This window comes from Physeter macrocephalus, chromosome 12 (assembly GCF_002837175.3).
Source record: "Physeter macrocephalus isolate SW-GA chromosome 12, ASM283717v5, whole genome shotgun sequence".
Lineage (NCBI taxonomy): Eukaryota > Metazoa > Chordata > Mammalia > Artiodactyla > Physeteridae > Physeter > Physeter macrocephalus.
In genome coordinates this window covers 31620120-31645266 of record NC_041225.1, presented here as the reverse complement: position 1 = coordinate 31645266, position 25147 = coordinate 31620120, and the positions used below count along the sequence as shown (strand labels likewise).

Genomic DNA, 25147 nt, shown 5'->3' with positions numbered 1-25147 from the left:
CACAGCAGCGCCCGACCCGGGGCGTGCGTGCACCGCGTTGTCGGCGATCGGAGTCCCGAAACCGCTTCCAGTGCGTGTGGGCACGGGTGTAGACAGTGCGGGGAAAGGCTGTGCTTTGGGGGAGCCGGGGTGTCTGTGCTCTGCGCGCGTGGCACCCGATACTCCACGGGGAAAGGATGGACGTGCCTAGGTGGAGGGTGCGCTGGACACGACGTGTGTGGCGTGGAGGAGGCCAGCTCAGGTCAGGGGTCGGCGACCGGCTCCTTGGGACAGTTTGCGTGGAAGTGCGGCGTATTCAAGAGAGAGAGGCAACAGTTTGGGGCAAGGCAGGCAGGGGTTAGGAAGAAAAGGCAAACTGAGTTAATGATCCCAGGGTGTCTAGCGGAGAAAGTGGCAACCTTGTAGATGGAAACACCTCCGCCCCCGTCCCCCCCAAAAAAGCATTTGACACAGTAGAGGGAAGAGTGACATTTAAGTCCTCACTTTGAGTTTGCATGAGGGCCTAAGGGTTACTGAGATATAAACAGGTTTGTGTGGGAAAAGCAGCGCCATTTTTATTCAGAAAAGAAAGTTTGGGAGTATTTGTCAGAGTGACATTTAGGGTAGTTGGTGGGGCAGAGATAATTGCTTTAGCCCCAGGCTAGAGGTAGTTCACTGAAAATTTTGCTTAAAATTATTTCAAGTGGACTTGATCTAGAAGTGTTTGCACTTTCCAAGGGATCCGGGTTCACTGTCCTCCCGAATGTGTTGCTGTCATTGATGTCATCAGGGATTTCATTTATAATACTGGATTCCTCTGTGTCCAGACTCCGTTTCATAGCAGCAAGACGGGAAACGACCCCTGTGTCTAACGTTATGACACTAAGTGCTTTGTGCTTCAGTGTTTTAAAAAGTAAAACAGAAGTATGTTCAATGAGTATAAAAAAATTCTACCTCTGTTCAGATCTGAATTCCTTACTTATAGTTCAGTAATAGCTGTTGGCTCTTAGTAAATACCTATTCCCCCATACATCTTGAACTACAGTTATAATGTAAATCTTGCGAATAGATTCAAGTGCCACTAGTGAAATTAATCGCATACTATAAGAAAGTAGTCTTTGTTTATTAATAAACTGATCAGAACTTATGGTTTTTCGTCTTCTCAGCCCTGTGGAGAATTCTCACTTTTCTGAAGTGAAGCACAGTGTGTGGCCTTTTAGTGTATTACAACCCTCCTTGACTTAAGTAGGTTGCTGTCAGGGGGTATCAGCAAATGCAGGGTAGGTATCTGTTTAAAAATTGTTTTGCCAATGAGAGCAAGAGAGATAGGCCTATAGCTTTTCACTTATTTTAGGGACCAGGATTATGCTCTCTTTCCCCCTCTTCCTCTCTGTTTCATTTTCTCTCTGCCTATCATGATGAAATATTTTCTCTACTGTGCTCATGCCTTCTAATTTATATAATGCCTGTGACTTTAAAAGTGATTTAATATAATGAACTCATTTAAAAATCTCAGCAATCCAGAGCAAGTTCTTTTTAGTGCTGACATAAGCAGGAGAATCAAGGGAAGGGGACAGGACTTAAAATTTTGACTTTCCTCCTTTATTATCTACAGGTTTTGATTTGGTACCTTGGACACCTTTGTTCTCTTGAGACCATTCTGCATTTGCATAGCCACTTGTATTTTGGGTTGTTTTCTCTTAGCAAGTCTTAAGAATATTGGATTAATACCACACAAGCCTTAACTTTTTATGGTAGTAATAAACTGTTTCTCTGAAGCACCAAAGAATTGACTTTTTTGCTGATAAAGCACTTGGAATAACTGAAAACTCATTTAGTAAAATTGGATGAATGAGTAGTCACTGAGCCATTATTTTGAAGTTGAGCAAAATAGAAATTAATTTTGGTAACATGTCAATAACTGGGTCCCAGTTGAGAGAAAGCCTAAGAATTAGTTGTAATCAAATAGTGTGATGCAACAGGAAAAAGACAAATCAGGAAATGAAAAGTGTAAAAATATAACCTGTTAGTGTGTTAATTTGGTATACGCTAATTAACAGTGTTTTGAAAATTTAGGAAATTATAAAAGCAGTTATTTGATGTCAGAGGAAGAGAAGGACCTTAGAGCCAGAAAGTAGTTAAACTTTTTTACTAGAGTGAGTGAGGAATTTATGAAATGATAGAAAGTACTGGTATGTATGGAATAGAAGAATGCAGGTTGCAGGGTCAGGTAGGAGAGAAAGGAGGAAAGATGTTGCAGTAAAGACCAGGCAAGGAACAGGGACAAAAGATCTTGCCCGCCTTAGGCTCCTGGATTCTTTCATGTTTTCTGAGAACCGTAGTATTTGTTCAGTAGGTCTTACATTTAAATAAAAATATAAAATCTGGTATTGAGTGAGGTTCGATGATGCTTTAAGATGGGAAATATTTAGCATCTGATGTTTCCCCTTTCTAGGCCTTGCATTCCAGGCGACTTTATTTATAGGGCGGTTAGTTATCATTAAAGGAATATCTGGGGGGATTTGGACTGAGGGAGAGACAAGGGCCAAACGTGCTATCGAGAAGACATCAGATGTCATTGAACAGAGTCGTATTCTTTATTAGTTGGCTATGTGGTGAATTTTTTAAAAACCCCAACATGAATACCGAACAAGGGAGAATAATTGTGTCCAGATCAACCTATTTTTTTAAAGAGGTTTTTTTGTTTTTGTTTTTTAACCTGAACATATATGTTCTCTTGCATTTGACTTACTTCTGAGTTATCAGACTGCGGGGCTCTCTAGCCCTCTTCTTCCTCCCTCTCTTTACCCTTCCTAATAAACCGTTTTTCCTTCCTTATTTCCCTTGATGCTGTAATTACTATGAAACTGGAGTAAGATTCCCTGGTGGCGTGATGTCCAGGATGGCATACTTGGCCGACAGCCAGTGAGGGATGAGACTGACCTCACTGAACAGTCCTGTTTGGGGACAGGGCCCTTGGTTTAGAGATGACGTGCTGAACTTTTTGGGGTGGGGAGAGGGGGCAGGAGGGAGACTCGAGATGTTGGGAAAGGTTTGGAGGAGGGAGGAAGAAGGACCAGGTGTTGTAACCAATCCTGCCAAGTCAGGTAATAATGATCACGGTTAACATCTTACAGTTTTCAGATCTCTTTCACATGCGTTATATTATTTTCCTGCGTCCTCACAACACCTTATGAAGTCAGATAAAATTCAGGTCCTGAAGTGTTTTAGCTTCAGGTACGTATGTACCTATGGTATTAAGCATTTGAGTAAAAGGTCCATTTTAATTTCTGTTCTGAACACGTGGCAAATCATTTTGACGGATCCATGTTTTAGATGCAGGTTTTGCCAGTGCAGTTTTGGAGGACAGGGTGGAGAGGAAGAGCTTTCCCAACACTGAAGTGCCGGTGGTGATGGTTAGAGTGGGGAAAGCCATGTGTGTACAGAGGGGGAGAGTCCTCGTTTCCCTCTTTTTGGTCATTTCGTTGATCGACGGGTTGCTGTATATTCTCCCCCGCCCCATGCCATGTAAACAACCAATGAAGTGAAATAATACATTAGGGAAAAGAATAGCTGAGAACATGAACTGCTTTAATCCTCTTACAATTCTGTGCTGTGATGAACCCCATTTTATAGATGAAGCAATAAATGACGTTCTCAGTTTTGAGCCTTTTGAAGATGATAACTTCTGGGAGAAGAAGGCGAATGGCAACAAAACAAGAAAATCAAAGGTCTATTTTATTTTAAAGTTGCCATTTGAATGCTTTAGGTTTTGGACATAAATATTTAACTCATTTGTCGCACCTGTCTACTTTTACACCCGTAATGAGCCTCAGCCTTCATCCTGAGAGCCCTGCCGTACTGAGGCAATCTGCTGTGGAAGATTCCTTTTCAGGAGGAAGGCATATGGGCCTGAGAATCTTGAATCTGTATTTTGGGCCCTGTCAGTTAACTAATTTTAGAAATGTCACTTTACATAAATGAGTTTCCCCCTGTGTAAAATGTGTGTTGCACTTAGTTTTAAAATTCCATGATTCTGTGTGTGTTTCACCAAGCTGCCTCAAATTCTTTTCGGACTGAGTCGGAGGGAATATAAATATGAACTCAGGGGAGGAAAATGGACTAATAAATTTTGAAGTTGAAACCGCCTCTGTGGTTAATCTGAGGCAGCGAGAGAGGCAAAGGACCGCGTGCCCTAAATTGTAGTCCAGGTCGGTTTTCCTGTGTCTGTTTCCCTTCATCGGTAGGAAGTAGTCATGCCGTGGTGATGACGGGCTCGGAACCAGATTCTGCCAGCCTTGTGCCCGTTGGCAAATTACTGTATATTTCTTTAAGGCCCAGTTTCCTCACCTATAAAATAAAGATAATAAATAGTAGCTATTTGTAGATTATTGTGGAGATTAAAATACATAATCTCTGTAAAGTACCTGGCTCCTAGTATACATCTGCTGCACGTTCCTTTCTTCTTTACAAGTTATGAAATATTTGGAATTTGTCTTCTATTTTTCTTTTGGGAAGTTAACATCTGTTCACATATATTCCATTTTAAACCTCTAGGACTTCCTTTTTAGGAAGGGAGATATCAGGCTCAGGTTCAGTCCTATTCCCCACACAGTGATTAAACTAGGATTAAAATCTCGTTTTGGATTTGGAGTCAAAAGTGGTTTTTCTGCTTCCTCACTGTTCAAGAGTTCTTTGTCCCCTGCTTTAAAAATGCTTCCTGTGTTATTACTGCCTCGATAGGTACAAATAACCCTAGTCTCTGTTTACTGTGGCCCATCAGGGCTGACTTTCCAGGGAAATAATCAAAACAGCTCACACACAGCTTTGGCCTGCAGTCGATTTAACAGGTGGGAGTCTACGATGATAGAACTTGGCAAGACTTCTTTGAAATAAAACAAGCTGTAAACAGGGCCCCCAGCGGATGTGGGTCCTGCTTTGGTAAATGTGCAGGGTTTGGAAGAGGGGAGGGATGGCTGATGTGTGGAAAGATAGAATTCGGATTCAGGAGATTGAATAGGCGGCAATGCTGTGCCCCCCTCCTTTGCGTATCAGAATGCTCACTGTTCTTCCAGGCCCGCATCCAGTGCACCTTGCAGATGAATCTTTTCCTGAATCCCATCTGATGTGACTGCTGTTGTATTTGAACCACAGGAGCATTTTGGATTTGGCACTGCTCTGGCATTTATACTCTGCTTAATGTTGTATGTATCTGGCAGGGTTCTGGTAGGAGACAGATTGAACTAGGTAACCAAGGAGACTTTAAGAACCAGTTACTAAGATATGGGCAGGTTTAGGGAACTCAGCAGGGAATGGGGTGGTCTCCCAGGACCAGCTCCTCTAGGCCTGGAGGGGCCAGAGGAGGAAGGGCAGAGCCCTAAGGGGATCAGAACCCCACGAGGGGAGCTGTAGGGGCTCCTGCCAGGAGCCGCTGTGGCCCCCAGCGAGGGACCCATCCAGCCTGCCGTGGCCTTGAGGGAGGGGGTGAGGGGAGATGAATATCCCACTCCTCCCATCCTCTCTTTCCTGCTGGTGCCTCCTTCAGAGGGCAAGTTGATACTTTGGGGGCACAGAGTAAAGTGGAGAGTGGGTCTGGAGGGCCTGGAAATCCTGTGCAGGACATTGTGATTACTGATATGTCCTTTACAGTGTTACTCATCTCTCTACGTGATGAATACAAATAAAAAACCTTTTGTCAGGCCCTTAAGGCACATCCTTATTCCGTCTCTTTCTTCTCAGTCGCACGTTTTGAAAGAACAGTTGAATCTTGCTAATCTCTGCTCACTCTTACAACCATTAGAATCAGGCTTCCGCCTGCAGCACTAATAGCTGCATCCAGCGCCCACCGTGTAACACTGATGAGTTACTTCCTGCTTAAACCTCTTCCCAGCTTCCCTGCTGCCCTTTGCAGTGCTTTTTCAAGTGTGGCTGTGAGACCACTTGTATCAAAAATCATGTGGGATTGTTGTTGTATATTCCCACGCTCTACCCAGAGCTACACAGTGAGGGCCAGGGAACCTGCATTTTTAAGCAGGCTCATTCCTACCCACCTTCTCCTACCATCAGAGCTAGAGAGCTACCTGGCCACATTTTTTTAAGGCTCTCCATATTACTAAAAGGTTATCAAAGTGTGATGCATTTTTTAAATGTTTGCATTTAACCGATTAACTTGTAATCTCTAAAAGGTCATGCAGTGTAATCGTGCTATTGACAATATGGTCACAATATCCGGGAAGAATAAAAATTCATAAGTGCGCGTGCGCTAGGCAGCGTGGCCCCCAGTTTCCAGCTGAATGACGTCCACGTCCCCTTCCAGTCCTGTCATTGTGTCTCTAGTGACTGCCTGTGTAACCTCATGTGTAGAAAATGTCAGAAGTCTAACTTTGGGGTCCTTCTGGGCTGAGAGGCCTGCCTTGTGAGAGGCCCTGCCCCGCCCATTCTCAGGCCTGCTTACCTCTGGGAACCCCTGGCCCACAGGAGAGGCCTAGAACCTCCCGAATGTGGCTGCCAGCTCCTTTTCTGTTATTCGGGCCCTGCCCCTACTGTGGCCACCCCTCACACACCCACACTCTCTCCCCAGAGGAGCAGGAAATTGCCAGAAGGCCCCATGCACGTGGCAGTGGCTGGGCTGGAAGTGCAGTCCTGGTCTGCTGCCCAAAGGACCTGCAGAACCAGTTAAGTTCCCCCAGTACGTTTTCTTGTCTTTTAACTCCATGCCTTGGATCAAACTATCTCCTCTGCCGGGAATCCTCTCCACACTCCTTTGGGTCGGCAAACCCATATTTTGCAAATACTCCGCGAAAGCTTATGCCTCCTGGATGAAGGCCCCATCCTTTGCAGTCGCGCGTCACTCCCCATGGGGCCACTGTGCGCGTCTCACGCGGGCACACGCGGTAGGTAAGTACATGTTGCTGCCTGAGGCTGTGGTCATCCCCGGCGGAGCCCCTTCGAGGAGCTGTTCCTCGAACCTCTGCAGCGGTTCTGCAGTGAGGCTGGCCCTGCAGAAGAAGCTCGAAGAGAAGGTAGACAGACAGTCGTGCTGCTCAACCTCTGTCCTTCGCTCTGGGCTCCCCCAGCCTCTCCTGTGTCTTCCAAGCAAAAGCCCAGCATCGCCTCGGTCTGGCTTTTTCAGGAGGGGCGTAAGGGGCACAGGTTGGGGGGTCTTTGCCCCTTTCCACAGCTGCCTGTCAAGGGTGTGTATCCTCCTCGCTCTCGGAAGTGGGGGTCCGAGAACCCCCGCCGATGGGCGGTGAGTTGGCCGCCCTTGCCCTTGTCAGTCGGGGCCTCGGGGGGATTGCCTCGGCCTTCCCTGCTCTGATGGCACCCGCAGCACTTCATCTTCTTTGCTTACTTAGCGCGCCTCCCTGCCAGGGTGCAAACTCCTCAGGTACAGGGCCTCTTACTCAGGTTTGCCTCTCGGGCTCAGCCCCGCCGTGGGCACAGAGGGCATCTGGAGGGAGCGGCCCGCGTGGCAGGAGCGCAGACCAGCTGAAGTTCCGCTCATCACCGATTAGCGGGGCGGTCCAGGCACTGACTGCGCTTTCCTAAGCGGCAGCTTCCTGGTCTGTATCCGGGGCGGGTGCGGGCCCCTCCCACAGGGCTGAGGTTGGCCTCAGGGGTCCTGCCGGCAGAGGGCCGAGCGCACAGAGCTCAGTCCGTGCTGCGTGCTGCAGGGGCCGAGCTGCTTTTCCAGGGCTTGTGGAGGACACGGTGTGTACGTCCCTCGGGTGCATCAGGGTTTGCAGTGCCCGTTTGCCGTGATGCATTTTGCAGGCATTGAAGTGTCCGGCGTGTGCCGGACAGCGTGCTGGCCGTGCGGGATACAGAGGAGAAGGTGACTGCAGCTTAAAGCAGTGGTTCTCACACTTTTCAAGGCAGCAGCTCTCAGAGGAGTTGGCCGGGCGGCCAGGCGGAGGCTCCCGGCCGGGGTGGTACCCGTGCCCAGCTTCTGCGCAGCCCTGCGCCAGGGGCTCTCAGGGATCCTTTTCCCGGGGAAACTTCACTTTTCCAGCGTCTTTCATTGACACCCACACCCTCCCCGGCTGGAAGGCTGGTCGTGGGGTCAGGACAGCAGTGGCGTCCCCTCCCTGGATGGGGTGCCGCCTTGTCTCTGCAGCTCCTTCGGCTCCCCAGCTGGCCGAGCTCCGCAGATTGGGGTCAGGTCACCGTGACTCGGTCCCTCCGTGTGGGCACTGCTGTGCTTCTTCCTAGCTGCACAGCCGCGAGAGTTACGGGGTGCCTCTGATGTGAGTGTTTACGTAAAGGGCTGCACGGTACATCTCCGTGGGTTAGAAGGAAGCTGCGTAAACCTTTGTGGCTGACTTTTAGTTTCCTCAGGAGGGTTACTTAAAAGGAGATGTGCAAAGCATTGAAGAATTTTGGAGGAATGTGACTGCTGATTCAAAGGAAAATGAAGGTAACTGTGAGAGGTACCAGTCTCCCCAGCGAGACGATTACACTGTCATTACACTGTTGGGTGATAAGGGGTGACTGGAAAGAGAAGCTCTATCAGCATTGTTATCAAGCTGTTCAGAAGAAAAGAAGCCTTCAGAGTGCAGAACTGTCTTTCTCCAGAAAGAGCAAAGGGCTGCCCTTACAACCCTCTGGGTGGGGCCCTGCAAGAGGGCTCCTTGCCAATATTACCCCTCCACCCCCTTGTCCCCCAGCTGGCCAGTCCGGGGAAGCCTGGCTTTTGGCCCGCAGTAGGTGTCATCAAGGGATCCTCCCCGGGCGGCCTGTGTCCTTGTGGAGTGAGGAAGCCAGGGGCCAGCCCAGTTGCCAACTAGATGGACCTCCCTCTTCCGTGAACGTCTGGGCCTCTGACCAGCTTGCCTGGCTCCCGTCTCGGCATTGGACAGAGATGCCACATACTTTCTGTTTTAATCCATAATCCCATAGAAACTTTTTTAGTTTATAGAGGTTTTCTGTGCCAAACTAGATATCTGTGGAAGGTCAGAGTTGTACATAATATATACTTTTAGACATATTTAAGTTACTCAGTTACATGTTATTTTAAAATAAATAGCTCCCAGCTTATACAAACAAAAAATTCTGAATCCTTTCAGTTTCTTTTTGAAGGTAGATTATAGGTAAAACTAAGCATATGAAAGACATTCAGGTGATACTTACCTTGCAAAACCACTAGTTTCAAAACCGCTCGTCCTCTGGGTGCACAATAAATAGTGATTGAGTTGAATGTATCTCGTTTAACAACATCAGATTTCAAAGATAAATGTAAAGACTTGCAGTGAAGCTCTCGAAGTTAACTGTATAGAAGGAGACTTGCCTGAGACCAGGATTAAATTTTATGAATAAACCATGGGAGTTTCTGTTTACTGTAAGGTGTTGTTACCTGGTGAGGTCATGGCTTAGGTGAAGTAGTTAATGCCAACATAAATTCCAAATTCACATGTCTAGAGGTTGACGGGCAAGGAAAATGAATGGATATGAATGTAGATGCAGCCATTTTTTGAGATATGGACAGCATGACCATATGGAAATCCCATGCCCAGGCTAAAAGGAAAGCGCCCCCCCCCCCCACATTTGCTGATGGTTACCAAAGCTGATTTTTCAAGGGAAGCTGGAATTCTGGATATTTTTGGTGAAAATTTGTGATTTTTAAAATTTTGGCTGAAGTTTTCTTAAGTCTTCTGTTTTTTGAGCCCAAACAACATAGCTAGGCCAGATTTAGCTTGTTGGCCATCAGGAAGTAGGTAGCAATTTCTGTTACAGTTGGTGGTGGTCATTCCAATCTGAAGAACACTGCTCTTCTGAGATGTCGGAGACCTGATTACAACCATAGCAGGGCAGTCAGGGCTGCAGAAGGCTTGGGAACCATGTCATGGGATTGTTGAAGATGTAATTCTTGTATTTCATCGCTTAGTAATTTCGTCCTTAAACTGGCCAGCAGGACTTCAGGTTAAATTTTGTCTGACTAGTTCTAGTCATTTGGAGAGGGTCACACCTTAGAAATAATCTTGAAAGTTAATATCCCATTCAAGTGGGAAGGTTGGACTTTCACACCGCTATCATTTTGTTCTTTTTGCAGATGCAGTCTTTCAGTTATTAACTGGCCTAAGTGGTCAAGGCTGTCTTACGGGTGTGATGTTAAACAAGAACGTCTACAGGTAGTAGAGAATAAAGTCTCTTGGAAAGGTCTTGATTGCGCAATAAGCCCCTACCAATTATTCAGGTTTTTAAAGTGTACATTGAACTTTGGCCAGCATATTTTATCTGGTGATAACTGTTCAGGCTTTGGATTTTAAGTTTAATCTACAGTGCGTTTCACTGCAGGTGTTAGGGTGCCTTTTCTAATACTGGGACTGGCACAGTTGTTCATGTTAGCTGCTTACCAAGGATAGATAGAAGTGACGAAGATTTTTGGTGTCTGCGTAGAGCCGAGAGGACAAGGTAGAAGTACCCTTTGGCTGGTATTTAGTATCTTTGGGGATGGCTAAGTGTCCTCAGTCTAAGATTATCATCCTTCTATGCGGTCCCTGTAGCTTTCCTGTAGTATGAGACTGGTTATGTCTTCTCCTTTTGTTCTTGGAAAATATTTTAAAAGCCACACAGTAAAGGAAAATCTTGGTATATTTGGCATCACAACATTGAGCTTCAGCCTTCCGTTAGATTTGAATGGAAATTCTGATAAACTAGTCAAAATCAAAGAGCAGAATTTTTGGGTATTGTCGGTATCGTTGGGTATTTGTTACACTTTTCCATGTGGATTGGAAGGATTCATTTCTAAGGAGTTAGAGATCTTTTTTAAGGTATGGGGAATATAAATTAACGGGGAAATAAATTTGCTGTTCCAAGTAGGTTTTTGGCACAGGCTCAGTTTTAGCACATAGGACTATGAAATGATTGATGCAGTAACTTTGTTAGGAATGTGGCATTTGGGAGGAAACCTGTGAGTCGATTTAGAAAAAAATCCTGCTCGGGATATTAAAGACAAAAGGATGTTGGGACCATTTCAGCAAAGACAAAATAGATTAGGATAGTGCCGGAAGGCTGGTCTTGGATTGTTTTCCTTTTTGTATTGATTTTATTGAAAGCAGGAACCTCTGGAAAATAATGAAAATATTAAATTGCTTTTGCTCATTTTGTCCCTAACTCCAGAGTTGGTAAATGCACCTTTCAGCTCTTGTAAAATGAAGGAGGATGTCAGTACAGACCAGCGCCCTGGCTAGGCTAGTACCATGGGTAGCGAGGAGATTAGCTGTCTTTATGTTGGACAGTAAACAGTGAGCAGCAGGGCAAGGTACAGCAGGGGAAAACGAAATGTGTATGAGTATAAGTTATATATCGGGGAAGATGGACTGGATCAAAATTAAGAGCCTTCTCTCACACTGGGACCCAGGGAAACGAGGTAGTCGCAGTGCCGAAGACAGGCCTTTGACAAATGGGTATCATCCTGAGAATCGTAGAGTTGGAAAGTTTTAGTCTATAGTGAGTGTTGTTACTCTTAGAACACTTTTATAAAAAGAAGTTGCTGGCTTATTGGTATCATTTTAGATATTACGAATTACCATTTTGGCAGTAAGGATGGAAAAGGGTAAGTAGGTATTGTTGTTCATCGAGCACCTGGTATAGGCCAGGGGTTTTCTAGGCCCTGGAGAGAAGCAAAGATGACAGAGAGCTGGTCTGGCTCCTGAGCTTCTAGTCTAGAGGGAAGAGAAAGACTGACACATCTGCACAGCATGTAAAGGTGTGTCAGAAGAGAGATGCTGGACTTAGCTTGGCTAAAGCTGCTGCAGGGAGTCCCAACCATAAGTCAGGGCCTTTAAAGGTAATAGACTACTTGTTTTCTCACATGAGTTTTGATGTAAATGGTCCAGATTGGTGGATAGTTCCACTTCACCTGGTCCTACAGAGACCAGTGTTCCTTCCAACACGTTGTTCTGCTCCCTGGGGCCTTATCGCCTGATTGCAGTTGAGGCTGGTTTGTTGAGGGCAGTGGTCCTTAAGCGTGAGGTTGCATGAGAATCCCCTGTAACACTGGTTAAAACACAGGTTGCTAGGCCCTATGACCAGAGTTTCTGATTCAGTTAAGTCCGAGTTTGCAAGTGTGACAGGTTCCCAGGTGATGTTACTGCTGCTGGTCTGGCAGCCAGACCTTGACTTAGAGGGTTCCAGTCCTCCAGCAGACAAGGGGGGAGAGAACCCCTGTGGCTGCAGGTGTGGGCCAGAAGTGGCACATATGCGTTACTTTGACCGTCCTTCCTTTCGCCAGAGCTCAGTCACATGGCCACAGGTCACAGCAAGGATATGGGTGGGGGTGAGGGCTAGTAATGTAGCTCGTCTGTGGGAGGGCGGAGCAGGCTCCACCATGCTGGCATCGTCTAGGGAAAAGCAGCCGTAACTCGGGCTTGGATTGGTCAGGGCAAGGTAACGTCTGAGCCACAGTCTTGAAGTATCCTTCAAGATTTTCCTGGCATCCCAGAGCAGAAGTGCGACTTGTAGTTAAGGAAGCAAGGAAAGCGGAAAGCAGGGCAGGCTCGTCCCCTGAATAAGTGTTGATTGATGGCCAGGCTTTTTGTGAGGCCTCGAGCTGCAGAGACTAGAGGGGAGATGGGCAGGGTCTGGTGCAGCTGATTGAAAAGCAAACAGGTTTCGTGTGTTAAGAGCCTCCCAGTTAGGACCGTGGGTTCAGGAATCAGCTTAGATTTGAGCCGTGGTTCTGTGTGAGTGGCTTGAACCTTGCTTTATCTGCATGGCTGAGCCTCGTGGGTAGGAAGCACTCCGTAAATGTCAGCGATCGAGGCCACCGCACCTTTGGTGTGAACTGCTTGTGTGAAACGAAATCCTCATGGGAGTCTCCGGTGAATGGCCTTCTCGCTTCTGCGTGAACACATCTGTGCTGGCGAGCTTGCTCCCTTCGCTAGGGAAGCCAAGGCCATTTCTGGGTAGCTGTCATGGTTAGAAGGTTTGTCATCTTGGTGCTTACGGACTTTCTGGAACAATCCGGAAGTGGTCTGAATAAGCCCACTTCTTCATGGTCACCTTTCGGGTTGTTGGAGGCATTCCGTCTGTCTTCACATGGTTGGCTTATGAACAAGTGCACTTCAGTAAATTAGGTATCGCTACCCCTAAATCTTCTCCTTTGGAATGCAGAGGCTCATGCGTGAACGTTTCTAGCTGTCCTGGGATGGGTAGCCCTGCACCTGAAAGTCTGGTTTCCAAGGGTTGCCCTCTTTATAAAGAGCATTGCATACTCGTGTGAAGATTTATTGCTTTTTGCCTCTATTATTTGCTAGTAGGTACTAAAAATAAAAGTAAAATTGCTGATTTGGTAATAGGCATGTTCTTTGAGACAATGATATTTGAGACACTGAGAGAAACCACTAGGCATACCCCGAATACCACTTCTTTAGGCTCAGTGGACTCCTGGTACTCATGGTTTATTGTGTTCAGGCGTGAGAAGAAGAGCATCACTGAAGAACGTGGATGAAATCCTGGAAATGTGTTATCTAAGGTTGCCTTTAAACAGGGGTCCATCAAATCACAATTTTGGTCAAATGTCTGATGGCTGAGTGTTAAAATCAATAGTGAGTTAAAGCTGAATATTATCCAGACAAATCTCAAAAATTTCTTTGTCTTCAACTCCTGAAAATGGTTGATGGTGTCCTGTAATCATTTCTGCAAACAGTTGTTTCTTTGTAGATTCAAAACAATAGGAATTCTCTTCTTAAAACATTCTTTTTTTTCTTTAACATCTTTATTGGAGTATAATTGCTTTACAATGGTGTGTTTACAATGGTGTTTGCTTTATAACGAAGTGAATCAGCTATACATATACATATATCCCCATATCTCCTCCCTCTTGTGTCTCCCTCCCACCCTCCCTATCCCACCCCTCTAGGTGGTCACAAAGCACCCAGCTGATCTCCCTGTGCTATGCGGCTGCTTCCCACTAGCTATCTGTTTTACATTTGGTAGTGTATATAAGTCCATGACACTCTCTCACTTTGTCCCAGCTTACCCTGCCCCCTCCCCGTGTCCTCAAATCCATTCTCTACTTCTGCGTCTTTATTCCTGTCCTGCCTCTAGGTTCTTCATAACCATTTTTTTTCTTAGATTCCATATATATGGGTTAGCATACGGCATTTGTTTTTCTCTTTAAAACATTCTTATGAAGACTGTTGATCTCAGGTTTAATTAGTGAGAATAAAACATGTTTTGGGAACCCCAATTCTCTTTAACACTTTCCTTTTCTTCCATACTCCTTATATATTTTTATTACATACGTATGATTCATTATGGATATTACTGTGTGTGAGTTTAGCATTCTTTCTGCTTGTGAAATTGAGATGGCAGAGCTAATTATTCTGCTTTAATTCATTTGCATAAGATGTATAGAATTCCCAAATAGAGCTTTTTCATTAAAAAAGGTCATTTTTTCATGATTTAAAACTAAATAACTAAAAATCGAATACGGTTCTTAAAGCTTATTTTGTTTTATGTTAGTACACTAAACAATTCTATAAGTATAATAGAATTATAAAATAATATAATCTCTTATTGACTTCTAAAAAATTTTCCTCAGTGAATATAATGTTTTTCCTAAAGCTGTCATATAAATGAACCCTTTCTCAACTCTCACATTAACTCATTTGCTTTCCTGTTAATAGTTTCATACTCATCAGTTATAACAGCATTTTACTCTCATGATAACAAGCACATATTCATATTTTAACTGATAGAATATTAATATATAGGCACACAGGTGATTTCACACCAATTTGAATGTAGAGTTCTTATCTATATATATATATTTGAAAGTTAATATTCATTTATGAACAATAGATATGAATGACATGCACTGTTTATATTACTGGTGTTATTTTGCTGATCAGAAATGACAGTAGGATTAAAGACCTAAATGTAAGACTGGAAACCATTAAAATCCTAGAAGAAAACATAAGCAGAACACTCTTTGACATAAATCGTCATAATCTTTTTTTGGATCTGTCTCTGAAGGCAAAGTAAACAAACGCAAAAATAAACAAATGGGACCTAATTAAACTTAAAAGCTTTTGCACAGCAAAGGAAACTATTGGCAAAACAAAAAGATAACTTACTGAATGGGAGAAAATATTTGCAAGTGATATGACAAATAAGGGATTAGTATCCAAAATATATAAACAGCTCATATAGCTCAATATTAAAAAACCAAACAACCCAATTAAAGAGTGAGCAGAAGACCTGAATAGACATTTTTCCGAAGACAACATACAGGTGGCCAACAGGCACATGAAATGATGCTCAAGATCGCTAATCACCAGAGAAATGCAAGTCAAAACCACAGTGTTATCACCTCACACCTGTCAGAATGGCCATCATCAAAAAGACCACAAATAACAAATGTTGGTGAGGATGTGGAGAAAAGGGAACCCTCCTACACTGTTGGTGGGAAGGTAAATTGGTGCAGCCACTGTGGAGAACAGTATGGTGGTTCCTCAAAAAACTAAAAATAGAACTACCATATGACTCAGCACTTGCACTCCTGGGTTTATATCTGAAGAAAACAGAAACACTAATTCGAAAATATATGTGCACCCCAACGTTCATAGCAGCATTATTTACAGCAATGACGATATGGAAGCAACCTAAGTGTCCATCAACAGATGAATGAATAAAGAAGAGGATAGGGCTTCCCTGGTGGCACAGTGGTTGAGAGTCCGCCTGCCGATGCAGGGGACACGGGTTCGTGCCCCGGTCCGGGAGGATCCCACGTGCCGCGGAGCGGCTAGGCCCGTGAGCCATGGCCGCTGAGCCTGCGCGTCCAGAGCCTGTGCTCCGCAACGGGAGAGGCCACGGCAGTGAGAGGCCCGCGTACCGCAAAACAAAAAAAAAGAAGAGGATATATATGTGTGTGTGTGTGTTTGTGTATGTATACAGGAATGAAATTTTGCCATTTGCAACAATATGGATAGACCTGGAGGGTATTATGCTTGGTGGAATAAGTCTGACAGAGAAAGACAAATGCTGTATGTTATCACCTATATGTGGAATCTGAAAAATGAAAGGAATGAATATAAAGAAATTTACAGATCTAGAGAATAGACTAGTGGTTACCAGTCTGGAGAGGGAAGTGGGGAGGGGCAAGATAGGGATAGGAGATTAAGAGGTACAAACTACTATGTATAAAATGAATGATCTACAAGGATATATTGTACAGCATAGGGAATATAGCCAATATTTTATAATAACTTTAAATGGAGTATAATCTATAAAAATATTGAATCACCAATATTTTATAATAACTTTAAATGGAGTATAATCTATAAAAATATTGAATCACTATGTTGTGTACCTGAATGTAATGTAATATTGTAAGTCAACTGTACTTCAATTAAAAAAAAGAAGGAAATGATAGATTAGTCTATCTCAAGTGATAAAATTGAGATAAGTGTGAAATTCAAGGATGCTAGAAATGACCAGGAAAAAGGCATTAGGCCTTTTTGTCCTTTTACAGGCCAAGATCCAGAGCAAAGCAAAATCGTGGATTTGGGCTGAATAACAGGGTGAAACCAAACTTTAGTTCATCTATAACTTGAAAAGTTGGCGAAATTAGGGTTTTTTGTTTTGTTTTGTTTTTTGCTCATTAGGAGCTGATTCTTCTCGTATAACATGTAGATGTGTTTGACATTTGTGCGTTTCCAATTTCATGTGTTTTCACTAATGTATTTTGTATCCTAATAGGGAACTGAATATAGTTTGTGTGTTTTCTATCTGATTTTAAAAGTAATACATATTCATTTTATAAAATTTATAAAACACAGAAAGGTATAAGATGAAAATTTAAAAATCACTCATTGTCCTTCAACTTTTGCTACCTTTCTTTTTAGTGTGTGTATATTTAAACAAAATTGCCTGCATACTGAATGTAAGATTTTTGTAACCTTTTGTTTTTACGTAACACTTTGAGAGTCACTTCCAATTTCATTAAATTGATTTTCAAAACCAATATGATGTTCCATCATTTGGATATATCATAGTTAATTATTCCTCTGTTGTGTACAGTTTTTTGCTATCATGATATTGCAGTAAATTTCTTTATATATTCGTTTGGTGCATATACCTGTTTATTTCCTTAGGAAAAGAAGTTTCCTGAGTCTGAAACAATATGCAGAATCGCTGGTTTTGAAACAATTATTAGAACTTTTGCTTTTAATTTATTACAGTTTGTTTTCTCCTTTAATATTTTAAGTTGTTTTCACGTTTTATTTCTTCATACTTGCACCCTTTAGAAGTTACATTGCCTTGTTCTTCAGTACTTGAATGTTTTATGAGTCAGAAAGTTACCGGAACTCCCCAGTTTAGGTGGTGTCAGCTCTGGTCCAGTGGCTGTGCTTCCCCCACTGCCTTTACCAAGTGCTGAAAGGATTGAGATTATGCCTTAGAGGCGTGGCCTCCTTTTATCCCTTGCCTCTGGGTGTCTTCTGCTCTGTTTCTGTGTCTGTTTACTAGGTTATTTCCCCCACTAGACGGATCTTCCTTCTCTCCATTGCTGGTGCCCTCCCTCTGCAGGCATTTGTCATACGTTTGCATTGCATACAAGTTTATGATGATTATATTTCTAATTTTTAGAAAAATGACATTACGTTCATTTTAAGACTCAGAACCATCTGGAAGTCTACCAGCAGCATTTATGCTCAACCTATTCAGAGCGTTTGCTCACCAGTTCTCCTTGCAGGCTTGGTTCCCATTCCAGTTGGTTTAGTGTTGAGAGAGTTAGACTCACCATGAAGAGGAACCACACCACTGGCGTGTCGGCTGGTACTGTTAGGGATGCTGGAGACTGGTGTCTGCTGCCTGCACACCTTGCTGGTGCCATCTGCCTGCCTCGTGCTCAGAGGTCCTGAGCCCCTGCCAGCGAGGGTCATGGTTAATAGAGCAGACGCTCCCATTTTTCCTTCCTCCTTTTAGAAGCCCTACTTCATGTTCCTGAGAATAACAGGGAAAACTCCACTCTTTCTTGATCTCTCTACTTGTAGGTGAAGAAGAAACAAAAAATTATCACATAACTTTAATCTTGTAAAGGAAGTGATGGCAGGCATTTAGTGCAAATTATACGTCCTAGCCCTGATCAGACCGCTGTGGGGAGTCCTCTTCTCACTTGGAATGGACCCCCAGGTCCCGCCATGATTCGGCCCTGCCGACCTCTCTAACCTCATTTCCTACCATGTTTTTCTCCTCTATTTTGTCTCCACTGGCCTTCTCACAATTGCTTGAAGACTGTGAGCACGTTCCCACGCGGGGCCTTTGCCCTGATGTTCCTGCTCCCCAGATGTCTGTCCCGCTCACCCCCTCACTTGCTGTAGCTCTCTGCTCAAGGCCTTCTAAAGGAGGCCTTCTCTGGTCTCCCCGTCCCCCAAATAGAACCTCCTATCATTTTGCTCTTCGTCAGTCTTATTTTTTAAAATGTCGACCTTACATTCTTTTGTACGTTTTGACATTGTACATTTATTTGTTTATTGTCTGTTTCTCTCACACTGAAGTGTGATCTCCATGAGAGCACGGACTTTGGTTTTTTTTTCTCTTTTCTACTGTCTGGTGCCTGGAGCAGTGCCTGGCACATAGCAGGTGCTCAGTACGGATGTGTCTGTTATATTAGAGAACTATCAATCTGATGATTATATGTGTTTTTTAGATTTTAATTCCTTAATGCTAACTGAATATAATTTACAGCAGCAAATGATAGAACAAATGACCTGTGTTAGCATTAACTGCTCTTTCCTCTTTGGAATTTCAGCTTAGGCTTAATGCAATACCAGTTTGGGGACTCATTTTTCTCTCGTTGCGAGGCAGTGGTTTCAAATGGTGATATTGCCGCTCTTTAGGAAGGAAACTTAACCTCTCTAAGCTGTTGAAGCCTCCATTCCCTCATATATAAAATAGAGTTAATGATCATGTTGGCGTTTTCAGGTTCTAGTAATTAATACCCCTTTCTTGCCAAACTCAGCCCTGGCTGAGAGAGAGAGAGAGATGCAAGAGTCAGACGTGGATCAAATTGTCAGCCTTACTGATGAAAGCTGAATTGGAGGGTGTGACTTAGGGGTCCTGCCACGTGGAATTCCCAGTACTTTACTCCTGCGTTAGTTTAACTCCTCCAACACAGGCAGAGCTGGGCGCCTGCAGGTTCCCCAGAAGGAGCAACTTCCCCAGTTGACTTCCCACACAGTGAGGCAGGCTGAGGCTGGCAGGTCTAAAGAAAGCCCCAAAGGTTTAGTGAAGTCTTTCCTCCTCTCATGGGGAGGATGGGGAGGCAGGAGCATTGCACCAGAAGAAACAGGAGGCCCGGGGAGCGGGGGGTCCCCCAAGCAGGTAGTACCTATTGCGGGGAGGACTTCTGTAAGATATTTTCTCTGTAAAGAGTTTGGAACATAGCGAATGCTGAATACATATTAGCCATTATTATTATAACACCTGTGCATGTCATTACTTATAGCAGTTATCGTACTGGACTATAATAGGTGTTTGGTTTTTTTTTTTTTTTAATATTTATTCACTAGGGTAGACTGGAAGCTCTGGGGGGAAGGAACCCTTCATTATCTCTTGAATCTCCAAAGCTAGACTAGCTGCTGTTGGCGTGTAGCAGTCAGTGAATGGATATTTGTTTGAGAAGAATGGCTTACTGGAAGGAACGTGGGTTTTGGAGTCAGAAAAAGGGAATCTGCTTTAAATTCTTTTTAGACCAAGGAGGAGATAAGAAAGAGTGAATACCAAGAAAGGAAAGTGGAGTAATATATATATATTTCAGATTTTTAACAATAGTAGTTGAAACAGTTTCTGCTTCATCAAAGAAAGTAGCTAAACAAAATAGCACACACCCAAAATGTTTCAGTTTCTCTAGGTTTCGTTAGGTTTCTTTTCTTCACATTCATAGGTGGTGGTAAAGAAGTTAGGCTCCTGCAGAGTGACGGATAGTTTACACATGTTAGGATGTGTTTCTAATTAAAAAGTAAGGACAGGGGCTTCCCTGGTGGCGCAGTGGTTAAGAATCCTCCCGCCGATGCAGGCGACACGGGTGCGAGCCCTGGTCCGGGAGCATCCCACATGCCGCGGAGCAACTAAGCCCGTGCGCCACAACTGCTGAGCCCGTGTGCCACAACTACTGAATCCCGCGCCCTAGAGCCCGTGCTCCGCAACAAGAGAAGCCGCTGCAATGAGAAGCCCGCGCACCGCAACGAAGAGTAGCCCTCGCTCGCCGCAACTAGAGAAAGCCCGTGCGGCAACGAAGACCCAACGCAGCCAAAAATAAATAAATAAATAAATTTATTAAAAAAAAAAAAAAAAAAAAAAGAAAAGTAAGGACAAAGTAGGAGAAATCATTATTGAAATACACAGTGCGGTCTTTTTTGCTATATCCCAATATGAACAGTAAGTGAATGTTCTATGGGAAGGTGTGCATATGTTCACAGAGTGTAAGAAGAGGGCCGACGTCCCTAGTAGACAGTCGTTAGCCCTTTCCTGTCCGCCTCCCCCGTTAGTGTCCTTGAATCCAAGCTCCTTGTCGTCCTTAGCGATGCTTTAGTTTTAGCCGCTTCTGTGCCCCGACAGCGTTGTCACAGACGCTTCCGACGGCGCGCGGTGACGCGGTGAGGCTGTAACGGTGTTGGTGCTTCTTTTTCACCGTGGCGAATGTTCCCCGCATTAACTCTGACACAGACAGCCTTTCTCTTTCTTTACCCGGGGGCTTCCCTGGGCTTCTCCAGTCACGATTTCACTTGCAGATTAAAATGTCATGCGGCACATTCTCAGGATCAGGTTTGGTGTTCAACATCCGGGCAAGCGCGCCTCCCCATGGCTGCAGGGGCGATGGGTGCCAGCCCAGAAGTGCCCCTGCCTCCCCGGGGGGGGGGGGTGTCCCTGGAGCACGTGGCCCTGGCGGGGTCCCTGCAGCACACCACCCGCACGGGCCCTGGACACGCCAGGCGCTTTCAGTCCCGTGGTCCAGAATTAGCACTTGGGTATTGGAAAACAGTAGTTTTCTGAGCTCCTGGTTTTAAAATGGGGAGAATAGTGACTATTTTCCAAGTTATTGGGAGTGTTATTCAGCTGATGGAGGATGTAAGATGCCTCGCACGTTCTAACTGCTCAACAAACGACATTTCGGAATACGGGCAGGTGGTGTGACATCACCTGCACGTGGTGAGCGCCCACCTGTGCTGGCACGTGCTGTCCATTCTCACTGCTCCACCCACTCCACTGCTCCTCCTGATTGCGCCCCGATGCTCTGGCTGCAGACAGACAGACGGCAAGGGCACAGCTGCCTGGTGCCTCCCAGGCCTCCCGGCTGGTGAGTGGCAGGACTTGGACCAGAACCCAGAGCTGGTGACACTTGTGCGGTGTGGCTCCTACAGCTATGTGCACACGTGCCAGTAAGTGCTTCTGATAGTCAGTTACTTCCGAAATGGGGGAGGGCGGATAAATGAGGAGGTTGGGATTAACACATACACACTCCTACATAGGAAACAAATATATAAAACCAGCAAGGACCGAATGTGTGACGCAGGGAACTATACTCAACATTCTGTAACCACCTATGAGGGAAAAGAATCTGACAGAGAATATCTATCTATATGTCTATATAAAACTGAATCACTGTGCTGTACACCTGAAACTAACATGACATTGTAAATCAACTCTACTTCAATAAAGTAAAAAAAAAAAAGTATATCATGGAAAGGTTTGTTTGTTTTTTTTTGTGGATTTGCTATTTAGTGGATAACTTTTTTAGAATTATGGGTTTGTTTGGTAAATCACTTCTAGTAGGACACAGAATGGGACCCTTAAAAACGGATCATTTTTGTTGGCAGTTAAATGGGAAAGAAAACTATTTTCTTTGTTTTGTGGGCTGGGGAGCGTAAGATTTTAATGGTCATTGTTTCTCTTTTGGGAAGAAAAAAACTTCCAAAGACTTAGTTTTAGGCAGAGAAGCAGGCACATTTTAAAACTCTTTAAAGATAGTTTTCTGTCATTTAAATTTGCTATTTAAAAATTTTCTTTATATAAAAATTTTTTTGTTATTAAAATTAACAATACTTGCCCATTGTAGAAATTTGGATAGTATATTATTAACATAAAATTTGAATTCCACACCCTTACGGATAACATCTGCACTTCGAGAATTTGTCTTTCTCTCCTTGGATAATGGTCTTCTGGAGTCTTTCACTTTCCATCTCAAATGTGGGGTGACTGCTCCACTGGCCTACTGCACAGTTTGCATTCTGCAGCTTCCTTTTACTGCACCTATGAGCCAAACTCGTTATTTCTTGAATCCTTGCCTTCTTTCTTGGTTTAGACTTTTATTTTTGCTGAAGGGCATCTCCAAGTAACGTCCCAAGAAAGACTACATGGAAAGTAAGTTTTCTGCCTCTTTATATATTTGAAAATTATCTTCATGCAGCTTTAGGTTGAAAATATCTTTCCCTTATAACTTTCAAGATATCGTGCCATTATCTTTCAGTGTGTAGTATTGTTGATGAGAAGTCTGATGCTAGTCTAATTCTCTTAATGAGTAGTTGACCTGATTTTCTTTCTTGAAGAGTAGTAGGATCTTCTGTTTTCCTTGATGTTCTTAAGTTTCACATCGTGTCTGTGTGGATACTTGGTAAGTTTGTTCAAATCGAAGACTCATGTTCTGTATCTCTGGGAAATCCTCTGGAATTATTTCGTAGATAACTTCTTCCTTGTGTTTTCTTTGTTGTTGGCATTGTTTTCTTTCTGGAACTCTTATCTGTTAGATATTGATTTCTTGGATGAATTCTGTCTCTCTTGCTACCTGTGTCTTTTGGAGACTTCCCTCATCTTTATATTCCAACCTGTGATAGATTTTATTTTCCACAAGCGGTCACAGCAGTATTTCTGGTACTTGTCACTCCCTATCAAGAGATGAGATTTATTTCCTTTCCCCTTGAACCTGGCGAGGTTTGTGACTGTTTCAGCTGAGAGAGTACAGTGGATGCTGTGTGACGTTGGGGGTTAGGTCACTGAAAGGCTACAGCTTCCGTTGCTGTGGATGTGCGTGGCTCTTTTTCTGTCTGTCTCTCTCTCTCAGAATGCTGGTTCTTGAACCCACCTGCCGTATTGTGAGGAAGCCCAGGGCGCACAGGCCATTAAAGCTGACTTGAGAGTGAGTGAGCCTTTAGATAATTACAGTCCCTGGCTGATGCCAAGGAGAGCGGAGATGAGTTCTCCCTTCTTAGTCGTGCTCGAATTGCAGATTCAAGAGCAAAAGGTGTATTATTGTTTTAGGCTACCAAGTTCAAGGGTAATTTTCACGTCATCAAATTTCTCATTTTGGCAATCCTGTTTTTTTAAAACGTTTATTGAAGTATAACATATATACCCAGATCTGAAGTGTACAGTTTGGTCAGTTTTGACAAATGCATATGTATTTTCTTGTGTGACTAACCCTTGTGAAGGTGATCTTGGTAGACCAGACTATTAGGTATTGAGTTGAAAGAGATTGGCAGGAATTTGGTTAGAATATAAATAGGATAGGAAGCCATTGGATTTTTTAAAATGAACTTTTTAAAAATAATTTTTAAAAAAAATTTTATTTATTTTTGGCTGCATTGGGTCATCGCTGCTGCACGCTGGGGCCCGCTGTAGTTGCGGCGAGCAGGGGCTACTCCTCGCTGCGGCGTGCGGGCCTCTCGCTGCGGTGACCTCTCCCGTTGCGGAGCACGGCCTCTAGGTGCGCGGGCCCCAGTCGCTGCGGTGCGCGGGCTCAGTAGTTGTGGTGCACGGGCCTAGTTGCTCCGCGGCACGTGGGATCTTCCTGGACCAGGGATCGGACCCCTGTCCCCTGCATTGGCAGGTGGACTCTCAACCGCTGCGCCACCAGGGAAGTCCCTTTTAATTAACTTTTAATTTTAGAACTCTTTTAATTTACAGAGAGTTGTGAAGATAGACAGAAAGTTCCCATACAACCCACATTCACTTTTTCCTGTTGTTAATGTGTTACATTAGAATGGTCTTTTATCACAATTGTCCTTATCAGGGTGCCAGTGTGGTCAGGTTCTGGTGAGGCCTCTCTCCCTGGCTTGCGGATGGCTGCCTTTTTGCTGTGTGTTCGTATGGACTCTTTTTTGGTGTGTGTGTGTGTGTGTGTGTGTGTGTGTGTGTGTGTCTGTCTGTCTGTCTGTGTCCGGGTGTCTGGGGAGGGAGAAGGGCAGAAGCTCCCTCTCTGGTGTCTGTTCTTACAAGGGTACTAATCCCATCACGAGGGCCCTGCCCTCATGACCTAATTACATCTCTAAGGTTCCATCACACTGGGGGTTAGGGCTTCAGTGTATGGACTGGGGGGATACGAATATTCAGTCCATAACAAGGCCCTTCCTGTGACCCAGGACCCTGTGCAGGATATTCCCATTTACATTTAGTCGTCAGTGTTTCTTGGTTTCCTCCGGACTGACAGTTTCTCAGACTTCCCTTGTTTTAGGTGACCTGATAGCTTTGAGAGTCATCAGGGATTTTTGTAGAAAGCTCCTCAGGTTGGCTGTGTCCAAAGCTTTCCTCACGACTAGTCTGGCTGGTGGATGTCTGGGAAGCAGAGCACAGAGGTGCAGGGTCAGTTCCGCCACGTCGTGACCAGGGCACGTCTTTCAGCCTGACTTAGCGCTGTTGATGTCCCGCCTTGTCACCTGGCTGAGGTGGTGCTTGTCAGGGCTCTCCACGGACGCTTCTCTTTTCCACCCTGACCCTCCACATTGTCCTCTGGAAGAGGGCATCTGGGCAGCCCGCACGTGGGGCCAGGCCATCTGCCGGGCTGAGCAGAGGAATTCGCTCATCTGGTTTCCTTTAGGAAGCTCTTGTTAGTGTGTGGAGCGCTAGAGGAGAGCCAGGAGGAGCAGGGTGTGGTGTGTGAGCGGGGGCTTTGCTCGGGGGCTCCTGGAAGGAGGAGCTGCCCTGACTTACTGGTGAGCGATGTACGTGAGGGGGAGGGGTCGGGGGCGACGCCTGTCCTGCGTGCTTGGCCTAGGCAGCTGGCCAACGATGGGGGCTCCAGGGGCGATGTGGCTTTTGCGGCGTGGGAAGGGAAGGCTAGGGCGTCTCCTTTGGTCGTGTTAAGCTTAGGGAGCCTGTTAGACTTGAAGGAGGAATGCTGAGTAGACCGCTGACTGTGAGTCTGGAGTTCAGGATGGAGGACAGGGCT

The 25147-nt window shown here is 44.7% G+C and overlaps 1 protein-coding gene across 6 annotated transcripts in view; it reads left to right on the top strand.

Moving 5' to 3' along the window:
- Nucleotides 1-25147, top strand: part of MBOAT2 (membrane bound O-acyltransferase domain containing 2) — a 121677-nt gene that overhangs the window by 441 nt on the left and 96089 nt on the right. The window lies entirely within an intron of this gene.